Raw genomic sequence first — 20,677 nt, forward strand, 5'->3', positions numbered from 1 at the left:
TGAACTGTAGTGGGGTAAGTACAAAGCAGCATAAAATGGAAACACTCAAGTACAACATTGTAAAACACTTTTCTGCTTGTATCTTGTATATCTATCTCTATGCTGCCTGCAAACACACACAGGTGTCTCATTGTATGTCATACACTACATATAAATGCTCATTATCAGTTTATTGGTGAAGAGGAAGGAAGTAACTCTGTCACATAACAAATAAAACGTGAAGTTATCTTACACTTTCTGTCAATTCATTTCAAGTTTCTTCACACTTCCTTGTTCTCTAGTACACACACACACACACACACACACACACACACGCACGCACGCACACACACACACACACACACCCACACACACACACCCACCCGCACGCACGCACCCACACACACACACACACACACACACACACACACACACACACACACACACACACACACATTATAATAACACACTTGTTTCAATCATAACTATCATAATAATAAACTTGTGTTATGATATTAGGGTCATGCAGAGTCAGGCAGCTATCCCTTTAAGAGAGAGAGAGAGAGAGAGGGGGGGGGGTTGGCGCGTGCATGTGTGTGTGCATGGTAGAGCGAGCGAGAGTGAGCGAGCGGTGGTATGTGTTTTTGAAGTGAACGAAGCTGCAGCAAAGGTCTGTCGAGTGTCTTCAAAGTTAGACCTGTAACTTTAACAAAGACCTTAATAAATGCAACGGCCTCCCAAAGAAGAGCTCGCCTGTCTGCCTTATTGAAAAGTGGGTTATTGAACCCAAAGTTTGTTGCTTCGGCCCTGGAAGACTGCAGAGTCACATGTTATGTTGCTTTGATGAATCATAACACAGGAAATAAAAAAAGTTTAAAGCACTTGTAGAAGTCTCATTGGACTCTAGGACGCTGATGTTCTGACATCCAGTATAACAGAGTAAATAATGTGTTAGAAAGCAGATCCTGGTGTTAACACTCACCCTGTTGTCCTCCTGCATAAGATTGTTCCCTATTATATATATATATATATATACAGGGGTGCACATAACTGGTACGCAGGTACGCATGCGCGGCAACAATCTGAAATGCGTACCGTCACTTGTGTCACAAAGCGCATTTGCGTACCGACGTAAATGTGAAGCTTTTCCAGAAGGCGGTTAGTTCACCGGACGACAGAGTCGGTCTCCGTGTGCACAGACAGGGCTGCTGTTAACGTCGGTCTGTACAGCAGCCCTGCGCTAAAACAGCTGATCACAACGTTCACACGCGCCGCGGTCACGAAGCTCTGTACTCTACTGACGCCACCCCCCCGTTGACAATCGCGAAGCGGTGTACTCCACTGACGCCACCCCCCCCCCCCGTTAACAATGGTCAGAAGTTGGAGTACCAAACACTGACTCCAGGTACTCATCTGAGGACCTCACTGAGAAAGTTGTGTGCACCCCTGTATATATATATATGTTTCTGGATTAATAACCCTGCTGCATTGATTGCATATATTGCTGTATTTTCCCAGAATACAGAATGCGTGCCTCTGCATGTTGAGGTTACAACCACATTAACATTTACTCTTCACAATTAACTTAAGACAAACACAACTGAGTTACAATTATAGTTAGTATTAGAAGTATTCGATGTTCTCGCGTCCAGGAGAGGAGCTTAGAATGAAGAGACTAATGGAGTCTCCGAAAAGGTTCAAATTGGTTGAGTTTAATTAAATGGCACAATGATACAACAAGCAGAAGGTAAGGGAAAAGACAAAGCCGGTGATGTCTCTCGTGGGGCTGCAGCGAAGAAGGAGTCCCCTCTTCCCCCCTCCGTTCTCCTTGATCCTCTCCTCGTTCCCTCCCGCTGTGAAGATAGGGGGTAAGTCCTCCTCGGTCTTCGATGTTTGACATCGCGTAAAACAGAGGACTTTGACATTCTGTATTCCCTGCCTACTTCCTTAAGCCTTTTCTCCTCCTTATCTCTTTCATGACTTTCTATTTAATACCTTATAAACAGCTGTAAGTTAGTTTAAAACATTGTTCGCGACATGCTACGTACTGACCGGATATGAAGGATTTTCAGAATAAAAGCTTGGCATTGAGACTTTGAGAACTTCCGGGTTTTTTTCACAATAAAACAGCTTTTAAAACTGACGATATATTTTAGACTAATTATGCTATTAACATTGATTTTAATTTCTAACATTAGTGTTGGGGAAATATTTTCCAAGGCCCATAGCTTTGACCCAGTGTATCAGTTCATACTGTCCTGACTGAGCGCAGGCACCTGTAACCTTGGCTGCTGTGCTCTCAGTGTTTTGCCTCCCTGTTCCTGCCTGTTGGCGTCAGCTGATAGAGGTGTTATGATTCTATCTTGTTATCCACAATGTTGATTATTCTCTCTGAACTAGCTAAATACACGGGTCTGGGGTAGAGTTCTTCAGAATTGATTGTGGCGTCTCAACCGTGTGGTCAAACCGTGGCCCGTGACATGTCTTGTGAATTCTCCTGCCGAAACTCCAAATAGGCCGTCAGTGTTTGCCATCAAAGCTCCAGCTCTCCTCGTGTCTCCTTTGAGTCCTGACTCCTCCATTGCTACAGACGTTTCCCCCACAGTTAGATCAAGAGGTTAATAGACCTTTTTTTAATTGATTTCTAATCATTTCAACCCACCATTGAGCGCTGTTAAAAGCAACAAATGAAACATCAGATACAAAGAGGACCATTGATGTCTGAGCTGGACTGATCCATTTTTTGAAGGCTTAATATTTCTCAAATATACTGAATACACAGAAAACAAAAAAAGGCTTAATTTAATCAAATGTTTTGATGTCTAAATGTCCTCAAATTCTGGAATGATCCAAATAAAAAGTGAGTCAAGATCCAGCAAGAGGACAATATTGAAATGTTATCAGATTCACCAGCTAGCTAGCAGTTAGCATGAATTAGCATTGCTAGTGTAACCCTTTATGAAGCCTTACCCTGCTGGTAGGCGATCTGTAATGCTAACGATGGAACAGTACTTGAGTAAATGTACTTTACTTCCCACCTCTGCTATAATATATATTGATATATATATACTACTATATTATAACACAACCAAGCCTCAACTATGTCTTATACCCCACAATATATCATAATTTACAATATTTACGTAAACTTGTTTTACCTCTAAATACTCTTCCATAATTTGGATTTTTATTCTATATTTATCTTATTTTATTTTACTTCACCTGCGTTTTTCTCCGTCCGGTTGCAATAACTGGATTTCCTCCTCGTGGATCTAATGAAGGTGCATCTTGATGTAATCCAATGTGAAGGTTACAAATAAATAAATACACAACAATAAGAAATGATTAATAAAAACAGGGTTTATTTAATTCACCTGACAGATAATTACAAAACAAAACCATCAAACTTCTGTTTTCCCTTCTGTCTGAACTTTAAATGTGCTTTGCAGAATGAAATGACTGCTAACAGATATCTTATTATTATAACTTATTTTCTCTTAGCTTACAATATAACATGTTGTTCTTTCTTATTGAACAAAACAGAAACACACATTTTAAAAGGTCCCCTATTATGCAAAATCCACTTCTTCATGTCTCTTCTACATCAATATGTGTCCCCTCTTCTTCATGTCTCTTCTACATCAACATGTGTCCCCTCTTCTTCATGTCTCTTCTACATCAACATGTGTCCCCTCTTCTTCATGTCTCTTCTACATCAACATGTGTCCCCTCTTCTTCATGTCTCTTCTACATCAACATGTGTCCCCTCTTCTTCATGTCTCTTCTACATCACCATGTGTCCCCTCTGTGTAAAGAGATTCTAACGATGTGTTGTCTTGTGTAACCATTAGCCAATCACCAACCAAGGTAACCCCCCCCCCCCCCCCTATCACCTGAATCTCCTCCGAGAGCACCATTGAGTTCTTTTTAACCAAATCTCTCTCAGAGGGGCGTGGGGAGGGGCTCCTTATTTTCATCTAAAGTAACAGACAGAGAATCAGCCCTTTGGAAACAGGGCTGAAACAGAGGGGATTATGGGTAATGCTGCAATGATCTGTTTGGTGTTTCAGCCAATCAGAGACAGGTTCTGTATATATCTGAGACCTGTGATATATTGTTGAAAAGAGCATAATAGGGGACCTTTAAAGCGTAACCTTTGCAATATCAATTATTTTGTATTTCACTGTATGTCCACTGTAATATAGAGAGACTTGTTTAAAATGATTCAAAAGGAAAATATGATGTAGATCATAAAATGCACCTTATAGTTCACTGAATGATATTATTATTTTAAATTACATTAATCTTAATGATAGTTAAGTTGATGATTGCATTTGTCACCATTACTGCTACATGAAAAAGCAGAAATCAAATTCTCCCACACATAAATGAAACCTGTATTCAAACCATTCATTTCCCTTTGTTGCTTTCCCTGCTTTCACTAAAGTGCAAAGAATTTGTGAAGAATTGGCAAAGATACATAAAAAAACACCAAAATAATTTCACACTGCGCATGCAAACACTCATTCAGATTAAACATATTAGAGAACATCACCTCTCATTGGCTGAACAGGTCCTTACAATGTGTGATTCAGTCATTTGACTGATTTTAGGCTTTCAAAGTATATAAATGGTTGTTAATGATTATAGGCAACATGAGACAGTTTTAAATTCATTTTAGGCCAATTAATACGGTGTTTGATAGTTGCAAACGTGCTACAACCGCCCAGAAACATTTCCATTAGGAGAAACCCGCTGCAGCTTGCAAATATGCAAATATAAAAACACAAATGTTCCAAAAGACAGGGGACACTAAAAAGTGACTCACACAGCTGGGAGACCAGGGGACACTAAAAGGTGACGCACACAGCTGGGAGACCAGGGGACACTAAAGAGTGACGCACACAGCTGGGAGACCAGGGGACACTAAAGAGTGACGCACACAGCTGGGACGGAGCGCTAAGTGACGTTCAGGATTATAAAGCTGAACAACTGTCTCTGTCTCAGAGTGAGTCTGTCTCATAACTGTCAGAGTTTGTCAGGATATCTGAAATGACTAGGTTAGCTACGTTAGCTAGCGAGGTTACAGCAGATCTGCAGTAACAACAGAAGGAGTCATGTGATCACATTGTTAAAATAAGACCATAAAACCTTTTAGGTAAGTTTCCAACAACAGAGACAGTTGTCACTCTTTAGTGTCCCCTGGTCTCCCAGCTGTGTGCGTCACTCTTTAGTGTCCCCTGGTCTCCCAGCTGTGTGCGTCACTCTTTAGTGTCCCCTGCTCTCCCACCCTGCTGAAAAAACCAGCTATAGACCAGCTTAAGATGGTTGCTGGTTTTAGCTGGTTTTAGCTGGTTTTAGCTGGTTTTAGCTGGTTTTAGCTGGTTTTAGCTGGTTTTAGGCTGGTTTAGTTGGTTTAGTTGGTTTACCAGGCTGGACAAGCTGTTCTGGCTGGTTCAAGACCAGCCTGGTCAGCTAAACCAGCATAGACCAGCATGGATGTCATGCTGGTCTATGCTGGTTTTAGCTGGTAGTTAAACTGGATGCTGGTGAAGCTGGTATTTATGCTGGTCTACCAGCAGTCTTGCTGGCTAAACTGAAACAGACACAGACAGACAGAGAGGGCGGGGGACGGCGAGGCGGCAGTGGTTGAAACAAAGCGGTATGTTTTGACTGGCACTAACGGCACAACGGTCAAGGAGTGAAGAAGATCAGTTGAGCGTTTCTGTGACTCCGCCCAGCGGCTGCTCTTCTGAGAGGCACCGCTCTGACAGCTCTGTCTACCGGGAAACGCGCTAAAAGTCCTTCTGGAGGTAAGCAACACTACACAATTTCACCAAGTCTGAGAGTAAAAGCTTTCTCGAAGGTTCGTTTTGCTTTCTTACAACGTTACGTTAATGTTAACTTAATATTACGTTTGCTAGGAGGCTAGCTGTCTTAGCTATCAACAGTTAGCAGCTAACGTTTTCTGCAGTTTGTGTTTCCCCTGAAAAAGGTGATGTAGTTATTTAAGGGTAAGTTAACTTAACGTTATCTTACAAGTTGAGAGAGTTACGTTTTGTTTAAAATTGTCAATGTAATGCCATTAGAGGTTTTGTGTTGAAAATGAAGTTAGCAAACTGTAGCTCTCTACCAAAGGTTAGCATGTTAAGCTGTACTTTGTGTGGCAGCTCGCTGAATACAAAGAGGGTTTTTGTGCTTCATTGTAAACTTGTCTTACAAATGTGTGTTAATCTACCTGAAATTGTAGGGACAGTTTTTTTCTACTCAATGATACAGACCATTGTTGAGGAGATGCAAAACATACTGTAAATGAATTGGGTCTGACATACTTTGAGTAATGTTACTTTGCTGCTAAAAAATGAAACATTATCAGAAGAGGATATCACCCTTTAGTGTCCCCTGGGTTGCATTCGAATAGTCCATTTAGCTTAGGAACCTTCCTAACGGAGTGAAATGACCCGGAAGTCCCTCAGTGGCAGCCATGATAAGTGCCGTTCGAATTCTCTAAATTAAAAGGAAAGGAGGTTTCAAACTTCCTTTATAACCTCCTTTAGCCTAGGAACCACTGGACCTCCCTAACCGAAAGGAGAGGAGAAAATGCTGCCCCACAATGCCTTGCGGCCGCAGCATTTGCCGTCACACAACAGTCGGCCGTTCACGGAAACAACCGATTATGAACGAGAAATGATATCATGAAAGTTACGGTGCTTATTAAGCATTTTAAAACGTATGTGGTAAGTTGCCAAAGTGCTTTGTTTTGAACGTTCATCAGTATTATAATCAAAAAGAGAAATATGAACGTTAGTTTTTACTGAAATGATCAAATAAAGTCAACATTTCACAGTCTTTACTGAGCTGTGTGGGGTTTGTTCACTTTTAAAAGATGTTTGAATGGTGATATACACAGTGATAGATGTTAAGGACTAACGTTTATAATAATACATTTGTATTGATTTTAAGATCTTTTCATACAATCATATGTATTGGGATCATTTGTATTAATGTGGACCGGAGGGAGAGGGTGACGAGCATAAGTTTCACTTTCCTTTTTTATTTCAATTCCAACTTTGGTCATGAAGAATATGTTTCTCTGTTGTCCCCGTTCATAAAGCATAAAACAACAGCATCAGAGCACGGTGCAGAGTCTCTAGATGAGTTTACAGTAGTCCCTCGTTCTTATTAAACATCCATGTTGTAGTCCGCTGTATAGAAAACTGTAGTTTCCATAGTTTCCCCACAGCAGCAGGCGCACATTTATGACCTCTGCTGGCGCATCATAAACACGTCGGATAGTGAAAGTGCAGTCGGATTCTCTAAAGTGCCGCAGTCTCTTCTCCTAAATCCTTTTGAATTCTCCTATCCACTATCCCTTAACCCCGTGACGTTTCACTCCGAGGTCAAGGAATAGACGATAGGGTTAGAACTTAGGAGCTGTTTTTTTGGAGTATTCGAACGCAACCCAGGTCTCCCAGCTGTGTGCGTCACTCTTTAGTGTCCCCTGGTCTCCCAGCTGTGTGCGTCACTCTTTAGTGTCCCCTGGGTTGCGGTCGAATAGTCCATTTAGCTTAGGAACCTTCCTAACGGAGTGAAATGACCCGGAAGTCCCTCAGTGGCAGCCATGATAAGTGCCGTTCGAATTCTCTAAAATGAAAGGAAAGGAGGTTTCAAACTTCCTTTATAACCTCCTTTAGCCTAGGAACCACTGGACCTCCCTAACCGACATGAGAGGAGAAAATGCTGCCCCACAATGCCTTGCGGCCGCGGCATTTAAGCCGAGGGAATGTCCGGTCGTTCACGGAAACAATCGATTATGAACGAGAAATGATATCATGAAAGTTACGGTTCAAAACGTATGTGGTAAGTTGCCAAAGTGCTTTGTTTTGAACGTTCATCAGTATTATAATCAAAAAGGGAAATGTGAACGTTAGTTTTGACTGAAATGATCAAATAAAGTCAACATTTCACAGTCTTTACTAAGCTGTGTGGGGTTTGTTCAACTTTTAAAAAGATGTTTGAATGGTGATAGACACATTGATAGATGTTAAGGACTAACGTTTATAATAAATACATTTGTATTTATTTTAAGATCTTTTCATAGTTCACACAATCATACGTATTGGGATCATTTGTATTAATGTGGACCGGAGGGAGAGGGTGACGAGCATAAGTTTCACTTTCCTTTTTTATTTCAATTCCAACTTTGGTCATGAAGAATATGTTTCTCTGTTGTCCCTGTTCATAAAGCATAAAACAACAGCATCAGAGCACGGTGCAGAGTCTCTAGATGAGTTTACAGTAGTCCCTCGTTCTTATTAAACATCCCTGTTGTAGTCCGCTGTATAGAAAACTGTAGTTTCCATAGTTTCCCCACCGCAGCAGGCGCACATTTATGACCTCCGCTGGCGCATCATAAACACGTCGGATAGTGAAAGTGCAGTCGGATTCTCTAAAGTACCGCAGTCTCTTCTCCTAAGTCCTTTTGAATTCTCCTATCCACTCTCCCTTAACCCCGTGACGTTCCACTCCGAGGTCAAGGAATAGACGATAGGGTTAGAACTTAGGAGCTGTTTTTTTGGAGTATTCGAACGCAACCCAGGTCTCCCAGCTGTGTGCGTCACTCTTTAGTGTCCCCTGGTCTCCCAGCTGTGTGCGTCACTCTTTAGTGTCCCCTGGTCTCCCAGCTGTGTGCGTCACTCTTTAGTGTCCCCTGGTCTCCCAGCTGTGTGCGTCACTCTTTAATGTCCCCTGGTCTCCCAGCTGTGTGCGTCACTCTTTAGTGTCCCCTGGTCTCCCAGCTGTGTGCGTCACTCTTTAGTGTCCCCTGGTCTCCCAGCTGTGTGCGTCACTCTTTAGTGTCCCCTGGGTTGCATTCGAATAGTCCATTTAGCTTAGGAACCTTCCTAACGGAGTGAAATGACCCGGAAGTCCCTCAGTGGCAGCCATGATAAGTGCCGTTCGAATTCTCTAAATTAAAAGGAAAGGAGGTTTCAAACTTCCTTTATAACCTCCTTTAGCTTAGGAACCACTGGACCTCCCTAACCGAAAGGAGAGGAGAAAATGCTGCCCCACAATGCCTTGCGGCCGCAGCATTTGCCGTCACACAACAGTCGGCTGTTCACGGAAACAACCGATTATGAACGAGAAATGATATCATGAAAGTTACGGTGCTTATTAAGCATTTTAAAACGTATGTGGTAAGTTGCCAAAGTGCTTTGTTTTGAACGTTCATCAGTATTATAATCAAAAAGAGAAATATGAACGTTAGTTTTTACTGAAATGATCAAATAAAGTCAACATTTCACAGTCTTTACTGAGCTGTGTGGGGTTTGTTCAACTTTTAAAAGATGTTTGAATGGTGATATACACAGTGATAGATGTTAAGGACTAACGTTTATAATAAATACATTTGTATTGATTTTAAGATCTTTTCATACAATCATATGTATTGGGATCATTTGTATTAATGTGGACCGGAGGGAGAGGGTGACGAGCATAAGTTTCACTTTCTTTTTTTATTTCAATTCCAACTTTGGTCATGAAGAATATGTTTCTCTGTTGTCCCCGTTCATAAAGCATAAAACAACAGCATCAGAGCACGGTGCAGAGTCTCTAGATGAGTTTACAGTAGTCCCTCGTTCTTATTAAACATCCATGTTGTAGTCCGCTGTATAGAAAACTGTAGTTTCCATAGTTTCCCCACAGCAGCAGGCGCACATTTATGACCTCTGCTGGCGCATCATAAACACGTCGGATAGTGAAAGTGCAGTCGGATTCTCTAAAGTGCCGCAGTCTCTTCTCCTAAATCCTTTTGAATTCTCCTATCCACTATCCCTTAACCCCGTGACGTTTCACTCCGAGGTCAAGGAATAGACGATAGGGTTAGAACTTAGGAGCTGTTTTTTTGGAGTATTCGAACGCAACCCTGGTCTCCCAGCTGTGTGCGTCACTCTTTAGTGTCCCCTGGGGCCTCATTTATAACGCCTTGCGTAGGATTGACGTAGGAAGGTTGCTTACGTAGTACAAAGCACAAAAATAGGTACATACATTTTCCGCCATTTTCCGATTCACAAAACATTGCGTACCGGCGAGGGAAGTGCGTCCGGCACTTCCCTCGCCTGTTTCCCTTGATAAATCACAATCGACTCGTAACGCCCATATTTGCCTATACATAGTCAAAGAAACGCCCATTCATTCATTCATTTTGACTGACTGCATGAAGAAGATCGCAGGAAATTACGATAGAACAGCTAAAAAAGACATCTCACACCGTGTCAGATTTAGGTTATTGTGGGGAGGTGGAGATAAATCATATTGTTTGGTGGATGCAGTTTGAACCAGAGTAGCAGCATGGAGGTCGAATCGTCACCAAAATAAATAAATAAGTGGTCCGAAAAAAGTTAATGACAAAACAAATACACATAACCTTCCTCAGGCAGTGTGTTTGTCCCGGGGACAGGAGACCCCCCCTTGATGAGAAACTGTAAGAAATGATCGGGGAATCCCTCCGGAGTGGAGTCATGACGACTGGATCTGAATTATTGTGTTGTATTTGGTGGTTTGTGTTCCAGCTGTCGATCAGCAACTATATATAATCCACCAGTTAAAGGAAATACAACTAATGGATTGTGTTATATTAGCTGTACAATTTACCACATATGGTGTTCTTAGTTTCCATACCTCCTGTGTTTTACGAGCGACTTATCAAGTCTTGGCAAACGGCATAAAACACGATTAAACGTGATAGTATATTGTGGTATCTTACCTTGTGTTATTATTACATGTTATTGCATTTGTCCAGCAGGGGGCAAACTCACTCTTGGTATTAAAAGAGCCTGTTGTACATGTTCCCACGAGGAAGTCCCGGAAGCATGTTACCAAAGTAAAACCAGTTAAATCTACTCTTATGTTGTGGACATACAATTATTGATCACAAGATACAACATATTATTGGCGACGAGGATTAAGAAGAGGATTAAGACAAGGATCAATACGGGATCAAAGAGGACATGCCGAACGGACTGGTTAGCACCTTACATGCAGGTTTGGGTCGTTAGCGGCAGCTAGCTCAAATTATTAGCATAGTCTGCGGGTGGAGGAGAGGATTCATTGACACACAATGGCAATGATTGGCACGCTGGCACCTTTTGATGCAAAAAATCAGAAGTGGGAAGAATACTGTGAGGTATTGGAACAGTTTTTTGAGGCTAATGAAATTGAAAATGGAGACAGACAAAGAGCCATATTAATAAGTGTTGTGGGATCATCAACATACAGCCTTATGAAAAACCTCCTCAGTCCGGATAAGCCCAAGGATAAGACTTACACACAACTTGTGGAGCTGCTAAAAAATCACTTTGACCCAAAGCCTAGTGAAATTGTGCAAAGGTACAAGTTTGACTCCCGCAACCGTGAGCCAAATGAGTCAGTAATGGAATACGTGGCTGAGCTGCGTCGGTTAGCGCAGGATTGCAACTATGGTAACACTTTGCAGCAGAGGTTGAGAGACAGGATCGTCTGTGGAATAAATGAAGATCGGATTCAGAGACGACTCTTATCAGAAGCGGATTTAACATTTGAAAAAGCATTGTCAATTGCTGTGGCGTCAGAGACTGCAAATAAAAATGCACAGGAGATACAAAGCCAAGGGGCCACAGCTAAATGCTTCAAAATGGATAAAAAGCCACAGGAGGCTTATGCACACAGAGAACCTACCAAAGAGTGTTACAGATGCAAGGGAACCAAGCATGAAGCAGCAGACTGTAGGTTTAAACAAGAGAAATGTCATGCATGTGGTAAAATAGGACACATTGCCAGAGCTTGTCGTAGTAGATCTACACAGAATGGAAACAGCAACAAAAATGCAGACCCAAAGAGAGAAAGGAGGCAAACCACATATCACCGTTCTCATAAAGTACAAGAGCAACGGAGCCAAAGTGATAGCTCAGAAGAAGATACATTCTTACTGAATAAGATGAGGTTCAGATTGGGACGCATGAGTGAAGTGCACCTGAGACGAGTAGACCCATACATGGTTGAAGTGAAGCTGGATAGTAAGTTTGTTAACTTTGAGATAGACACTGGCTGTAGTCTCACAATAATGAATGAACAGACATTTCAAAGACTATGGAAAGACACAAAAAGTCCATGTTTGAGACCAACCAAAATCCACATCGAGTCTTATACAGGTGACCCTGTTAATGTGGTCGGAGCTGCCCTTGTTAAAGTGAAATACAAACGTCAAAGTCGGTACTTGCCCCTCATTGTGGTTAAAGGGGACGGCCCCAGCCTGCTGGGAAGAGGCTGGCTGGAGGAAATACATCTGAGTTGGAAAGAAATCAAGCTCAGACACAAATCCCGAGTCCTGAAACACCTGAAGACAGAGGACAAATCGCTGCAGCAAGTACTGAGCAAACATGAAAATGTCTTCAAAGAGGAGCTTGGCACACTGAAAGGTATGAAAGCTACCATCCATGTAAAGGCTGATGCAGTCCCTCGGTTCTTCCGTCCGAGGTCTGTCCCGTACGCCATGCGCACCAAAGTAGATGAAGAAATAGACAGATTGTTGAAAGAAGGAGTAATCTCACCTGTTAAACATGCAGAATGGGCAGCACCAGTGGTTCCAATACTGAAGCCTGTTGGGACAGTAAGGCTATGTGGAGACTACAAGCTCACTGTAAATACAGTTTCCTCACTTGAACAATACCCCATACCTCGAATGGAAGACCTGTTTGCAGCACTGACAGGAGGAAAACGGTTCACAAAGTTGGACATGAGTCATGCATACCAGCAAATACTCATGGATGATGAATCAAAGAAATACTTAACAGTGAATACGCACAGAGGCTTATTCACATACAACAGACTGCCTTTTGGAGTAGCATCAGCCCCAGCTATATTTCAGAGGACAATGGAAGGTCTCCTGCGAGGCATTCCTTTTGTGGCAGTGTATTTAGATGACATCCTGGTGAGCGGTGTGGATGAGGAAGACCATCTGCAGAACCTCGAGACAGTGTTGGCAAAGCTGGAGGAGGCAGGATTGCGTCTGAGAAGGAGCAAGTGCACTTTCCTGGAAGAGGAAGTGGAATATCTGGGACATCGAGTGGACGCACAGGGACTTCACCCTGTGGAAAAGAAAGTCAAAGCCATCATGGAGGCTCCCAACCCCACAAATGTTACTGAACTCAAGTCGTACTTAGGTTTGCTAAATTACTATAACAAATTTCTGCCAAACTTAGCTACACTATTGGCACCACTGCATGAGCTCCTGCGACAAGATGTGCGATGGACATGGCAAAAGAAACAGGAAGAGGCTTTAAAAAATCAAAGGCCCTGTTAAACTCAGCAGAAGTGTTGGTGCATTACTCTGCTGACCGAGAGTTAATTATGTCATGTGATGCGTCACCTTACGGGGTGGGCGCTGTTTTATCACACGTAATGGACGATGGAACTGAACGTCCTTTGGGGTTCATGTCGCGTACTCTAGCGCCTGCTGAAAAGAATTACTCACAGCTAGACAAAGAAGGCTTAGCAGTTATATTTGGAATCAAGAAATTCCACAAGTACTTGTATGGTCGAACTTTCACCATCTATACAGATCACAAGCCACTGATCTCTCTCTTCAACGAAAAGAAACCCATTCCACAGATGGGTTCCCCGAGAGTTCAGAGATGGGCAGTGCACCTGAGTGCCTATGAGTATCACATTGTGTACAAACCAGGAAAGAACAACGCTAATGCGGACGCATTAAGCAGACTGCCGCTGTCGGAAGATGTGCGAGAGAGTGAGACCGCAGAACAAGTGCTCATGATTGATCTTCTGGATGACACACTCGTGGACACAGCCAAAATAAAACACTGGACAGCTAAGGATGTAATATTGTCTCAAGTTCATGGTTATGTCCTGTCGGGATGGCCTTCAGTGACTGAGACTCCTCTCAAGCCGTATCATCAGAGGAGAGAAGAACTGAGTGTGAGGGATGGCTGCGTGCTCTGGGGAGCCAGAGTCATCGTACCAAACAAAGGCAGGGAAAAGATATTGAAAGTACTGCACCAAACACATTCCGGCATGTCAAAGATGAAAGGTCTGGCTAGATCTTATGTATGGTGGCCGGGGATGGACCAGGATGTAGAAAAGGAAGTGCAGTCTTGTGAGGAGTGCCAAAAGCACCACAAGTCACCACCATCAGCACCATTGCATCCCTGGGAGTGGCCGGAGTCTCCCTGGACGAGAATTCATGTGGACTATGCAGGCCCTTTCCTGGGAGAGATGTTTCTACTGATAGTGGATGCTCACTCAAAATGGATGGATATTTATCCAGTGAAGTCAGCTACATCACAGGTGACCATTGAAAAGCTGCGTCAGAGTTTCAGTGTTTTTGGACTGCCAAAAATGTTGGTGTCAGACAACGGAACCTGTTTTACAAGTGCTGAATTTGAGACTTTCATGAAACAAAATGGCATCCGCCATGTGAGGTCAGCACCGTTTCACCCGTCTTCTAATGGGCTGGCAGAGAGGGCGGTCCAGACCTTCAAAGGGGGGATGAAAAAGATGAAAGGTGAAACATTGCAAACTAGACTGTCAAGGTTTCTGTTCAGTTACCGCATCACACCTCACGCGACCACAGGCCTGTCGCCTGCAGAGTTGATGATGTCAAGGAGACTCAGATCTGCATTAGACCTGCTCCTGCCAGATGTGAAAACAAGAGTGCAGCAAAAACAACTAAAACAGAAACAGTCCCATGACACAAACAGGAAACTGAGAAGTTTCTCACCTGGGGATAAAGTGTTCATCAGAAACTACTCTTATGGACCTAAATGGATCGCTGCGGTCATCGAGAGCTCATCAGGTCCAGTGTCATATACAGTGATCATTGGAAGTGGTCAAGTCGTGAAGCGGCATGTGGATCAAGTAAGAGCCAGATTAACAGACACCGTCCCCTTAGAGCCGGTGCTGGACTCCAACAGAGACACTGTGGTTCCAGTGACAATCGAGCAAGAAGGACCTCCTGCAAGTGAGCCAGTGGTTCTGTGTACTCCGGTCCCGCCGGACTTGCTTGCTACACCCGTGGTGAGACGATCAGAGCGCGAGAGACAGCCACCTGTATACCTGAAAGACTTTGTTAAATAGATCAAGAGATGTTCCATTAATAGAGCAGCATAGTTCTCTGATCTCACTTTAAGGAAAGGTTTAGAATGTTAATCTTTGAAAGTGAAATGGTTCATGCCAGTACCTCGAAATGTTGTGTAACGGGAGTATGTTATACCCCCACCTTCGGGAAGTATTGTTAGCTTAAAGGGGGGGAAATGTGGTATCTTACCTTGTGTTATTATTACATGTTATTGCATTTGTCCAGCAGGGGGCAAACTCACTCTTGGTATTAAAAGAGCCTGTTGTACATGTTCCCACGAGGAAGTCCCGGAAGCATGTTACCAAAGTAAAACCAGTTAAATCTACTCTTATGTTGTGGACATACAATTATTGATCACAAGATACAACATATATAAAACCATGCTCGTATCTACAACCTATAGAAATGCAAAACGGCGTCAGTTTAGACGTAATTCTGTCCTCCTGCTTACCGCATCATTTATGAGAAAACATTTCATAACATTAACACAACATATTCGAGGTGGTTTTAAATAGCATATCCGTATTTATTTATTTCTCCAAGTTATGTTTTTGTGTGCACTGAGGAGTCTCAAACAGGCGTTTGTTTAATCATTTAAAGATTGGCTTTAATCAATGTTTGAAAATGAATTCTTCATATTTGATAAATGAGAGGTAACATTTTATTTATGGTATTATTTCCACATATTTCTCTCCATTCTTCCTTCTGCCAACGGTGTCGCAGTTTCTCGTCTCTCCCGTTTGTGTGCTTAGTGCGTACGCATGGGTTAGAGTTTGCGTGGAGGACAGCACATTTTCCCGTCAAGTTAGTATTTTATAAATCGCAAACATTGCGTAGAAACTGGCGTACGCCATTTTTTGAACGTATATCCCTTTATAAATGAGGCCCCTGGTCTCCTTTGTGTTTTGAGCTTTTTGCAGCGTTTCCTTTATGCAGCTTTTAGTAAACACTGCTCAAGTTGGTGATCATGTTTCTTCATTTCTTTGCACATGTTTTGGCACATTTGTGTTTTTATATTTGCATCGTTTCTGAAACTGCAGAGCGTTTCTCCTGATGGAAATGTTTTGGGCCGTAGTAGCGCGTTCGCTCCCGTCGGCCACCGTACTTTAAGCTTCTATTGTGACAATAAACTTGATCTAACTTGAGATTAAAAATGCAGCAGAAGCACCGGTTAAAACAGAGAAATGGGAGGAAACACCACACACACACACACACACACACACACACACACACACACACACACACACAGTATGAAAGTAACATTATATAAACGGATTAGTTTACAGTTGTGGCTTCGTGGGCAATAGTCAAGTTTCTGTCAGAAATCATTCCCTCTGGACCCCCGACGGTGTGGCACATTTATTTTTATACTGCTCAATAAAAATATGAAAGCCGAACAAGAGGAAATTAATGCAGATTGTTTTGTGATTTTCAATCAGAAATATAAAAATGGTGATTGTCCCCAAACATGGCTGCAGAGTCATGGATGAAAAATTCATTTTTGGTGTTAATTAGACGACGAATTCTGATTAATAAAGGGTTGTTTTTCAGTCTACAGCATCCTATTTAGGTTTTACAAGCTGCCAATGTAGCACAACTACCACGGGAATATAAAATAAAGGAGAATTTTTCAAAACATCCATGGTGGTTATTCAAATATCAGCGTAAAGTGACAATTATGCGACTAAAATCAATGTGACTCAATGTACTGCCACTTTGATCATTCAGAGGGACTTTCCTATAAAACCACTTGTATAAAAGTTCAAATATTATTAAATATGAAATGTTATTATCATCACTCTATATGATAAAAGGACCATGCAGTTTGACTTCACAGGAGTTGTGACACATATCTTAAAATACGATAGAAACTTGTTATTAGAACTCTTTTATGTGTAATTTCTCATCATTTTTCTTAAAAAGTTCAGGTAACACTTTAGATTAAGGTACACATATTCACCATCAACTAGTTGTTCATTTACACATTAGAGTCAAACTACTAGCTTATTGGTTATGAACAAGACTTCACTTTAAAATAGGGAATTTATTCTGAGTTAGAAAAACCTCATTTTGAGTTATTTTGACACAATTAACACTTGTAGTTTCATGTGTTGTTACATAAGAATAGACCATATTTGTTAGGTGTTATTATGAGAGTTATTAGGCCCATATTGAGCATATTAAGACCCTAACTCATGCACAACAACGTCCTTACTTACAATAAATAAGCTCTCATTAGAGGGTTATTGAGGACAAACTTAACTAATGGCTTAGTACTTGTAGAATAAGGTCATGTAGAATAAGGAATTAATTTGTGGTGTTATTTTACAATCGGTGGTCACTACCGCCATCTTGCGGTTATGGTGGGTACAACACAAAGCTGAGTATTCATTCATTTTCTACTATCAGAGGTAGAAGAAGTACTCAGATCTTGTAGTAAAAGTAGATGTACTCAGAACTTGTACTTGAGTCAAAGTAGAAGTACACAGATATTGTAGTAAAAGTAGATGTACTCAGAACTTGTACTTGAGTCAAAGTAGAAGTACACAGATATTGTAGTAAAAGTAGATGTACTCAGAACTTGTACTTGAGTAAAAGTAGAAGTACACAGATATTGTACTTGAGTAAAAGTTTAAGTACTCAGATCTTGTACTTGAGTAAAAGTAGAAGTACTCAGATCTTGTACTTGAGTAAAGTAGAAGTACTCAGATCTTGTACTTGAGTAAAGTAGAAGTACTCAGATCTTGTACTTGAGTAAAAGTAGAAGTACACAGATCTTGTACTTGAGTAAAAGTAGAAGTACCAGAGTGTAGGAATACTCGGTTACAAGTAAAAGTAAAAGTATTATCATCAAAATATAGTTAAAGTACCACAAGTAAAAGTATTCATTGTGCAGATTGGTCCATTTCAGAATAATATATATGATATATTTTATAATGATTGATCATTAAAGTGTTATCAAAGCTGGTAAAGGTGCAGCTAGTTTGAATGACTTTGTATACTGCATATACTATGTTTAAAATATTTTTAAAAGAACGGAGAGCCAGCCTCTCGTCCAACATCAGTGTGTGACCTCACTAATGCTCTTCTGGATGAAAGGGCTTCCCACAGACACACTCCAAGATCTGTAGAAAGCCTTCCCAGAAGAGTGGAAGCTGTTATAGCTGCAAAGGGGGACCAACTTCAAATGAATGCCTAAGAGTTTGGAATGGGATGTCCTGAAAGCTCCTGCAGGTGTAATCAGAATCAGAATCAGAATCAGAATCAGAATCAGAATCAGAATCAGAATCCCTTTATTAGTCCCCACAGAGGATACATGTACATTGTTACAGCAGAAAGAGCCAGAGTCAGCTTCATGTTACCTAAAGCATGCATACAAAAAAGTATTCAAGATAAAAAAAAAGAAATGATAATAGGTGTTATAGTCGGTGTTGTTGTGTGGGGGGTCTACTAGGGGTCGTGGTGGTTATATAGTCTGACCGCTGCAGGAAGGAAGGACCTGTGGTATCTCTCTAATGTGTAGGTGGTCCAATACTTTAGTCTATATTGTGTATAATTGAGTATCATCCACATAACAATGAAAATGTCCCGAGTGATTCCTTATGGCCTAAAGGAAGCGTATATAATGTGAACACAATAGGTCCAAGCTCTGAGCCCTTATGCTTTGCTCTGGCAGAACTGGCTGGATCAAATCAAACAGAACTCTAAACACATTTTCAGCTCTGCACACAATCTGCAATTCAACTCTGCACTTTCTAAAACACTGCACACGGTTCTCTGAGTAACACACAGAGATCTGACATATTCACCTGTCAGCCATTTTCAACACACTGCCATTAAACATGCTACACATATGAGCCAATGAACAGATACACATGCCAGCTGACCGTTAACGCCTGGCTGCTTTACTGCTGACTCATCAAGCAGGATATAAGTACAAGAAGTGGGATATTTATGGGAGAAAATAATATTTAGTCTTAAAGTTATGTGAAAAAAATATATAATATCCTGTAGGATTATGAAATACACAAGAAAGAAAACAAGATTTAAGTCGTTAATTCATAAGAAAAGCACTCAGATAGAAAGTCAGAAACATTTAAAATATTTGTTTAAAATGTCGTTTAAATAAAATGTCCAAAGAAAGTATTCAGACTAATTCTTATTACTGTTTTATAATTGTTTTATATATTCCTCAAATGATCTGCTTTGACTGCAGCTTGAGAAACTTCTGGATTCAGTCTGAAAGCATCCTTTTTTAACTTTAAACATGATCTTTAATAATGTTGTAGTTTAACTCTGAGAGGTGGACTGGCTGGACTCCTCACTGGGACTCTGGTTCTGGACCAGCTTGCAGGGTCCAGGAGTTCTTGGAGAGAAGGAGCGCTTCCTGCCGCAGGACTCGGGGGATGGGAGTTCCTGAACATGGAGAAACAGCTTCAGTTATTATGCTCCAAATATCTGGAACAAAGTCACAGAAAGAATGTGTCTGCAGCTCAGAGAGTCCTGCTGGGAACCCACACATGTTGAGGAGCCCAAAGTGTGATGAGAGAAATGTACAGTACGGGTCCCCAGCACATAGAGGCTGCCGGATGCTAACCTGCATATGTTGGGAGAGCTTTACAGATCAGGAGAGGAACTAAGTACATTTACTCAAGGACTGTACTTAAGTACAATGTTGAGGTACTTGTACTTTACCTGAGTATTTCCCTTTGATGCTACTTTGTACTTCTACTCCTCTACAGTTCAGACGTACATGGTGTACTTTTACTCCACTACATGTATTTAATACCTTTAGTTACTTTACAGATGTGGATGAATGATGTGAAATATAATCAAGTGTTAAATCAGACTTTAGTTCCACCTGGAGTAAATTCACAAGCTACCCTGCAGTATACAAAGTCATTCAAACTAGCTGCACCTTTACCAGCTTTGAGAACACTTTCATGATCAATCATTATAAAACATATCATATATATTATTCTGAAATGGACCAATCTGCACAATCACTACTTTTACTGTCGCTACTTTAACTATATTCTGATGATAATACTTTTCTACTTTTACTTGAGGAACATTTTGAATGCAGGACTTTTACTGAAACAGAGTATTCCTACACTCTGGTACTTCTACTTTTACTCAAGTACAAGATCTGAGTACTTCTACTTTTACTCAAGTATATTTTGATGGTAATACTGTAACAGACTGGTTATAATGTTGATGTTTTCATGTGTTTTATTCTTCAGAGTTTATTTACATTTTACAGAGTGTCAGTGAACGCGTCACTGTTTTGATAGACAGTTGTTGTGAAGAGAAACAGCCAAAATGATGAAGAGAGAGAAACAAGAGTGTTGTTTTCCTCTGAGGACATGCTCCATGAAAGAGTTTCATATCTTGATGAATGGAGGATATTCAGTACTCACAGTTCTTCTGGATCTTGGCTCTGATCGTCTCATCATTGATCCTGTAGGGATGAACACAATCCAACAGTTATGGATCCAGTTAAAAATAAGTGTTTGTTCTTTGAGTCAGCTTCAGAGTCCTGACTGATCTCATGCTTTACATCCCATC

General features: G+C 41.3%; 1 long non-coding RNA gene and 1 pseudogene across 1 annotated transcript; one reads left to right on the forward strand and one right to left on the reverse strand.

The window, feature by feature from the left end:
• Positions 1–10,738: 10,738 nt before the first annotated feature.
• Positions 10,739–14,964, forward strand: LOC117491187 (annotated as a pseudogene).
• Positions 14,965–18,944: 3,980 nt separating this feature from the next.
• On the reverse strand, positions 18,945–20,569 carry LOC117491193. The gene is made up of 2 exons (XR_004556747.1): positions 20,530–20,569; positions 18,945–19,525 (listed from the first exon to the last, which is right to left on the reverse strand). It is a non-coding gene; the product is annotated as an uncharacterized LOC117491193 (long non-coding RNA).
• Between the last annotated feature and the right edge of the window lie 108 nt (positions 20,570–20,677).

The sequence above is a fragment of the Trematomus bernacchii genome, unplaced genomic scaffold, assembly GCF_902827165.1.
Source record: "Trematomus bernacchii unplaced genomic scaffold, fTreBer1.1, whole genome shotgun sequence".
Taxonomy (NCBI): domain Eukaryota; kingdom Metazoa; phylum Chordata; class Actinopteri; order Perciformes; family Nototheniidae; genus Trematomus; species Trematomus bernacchii.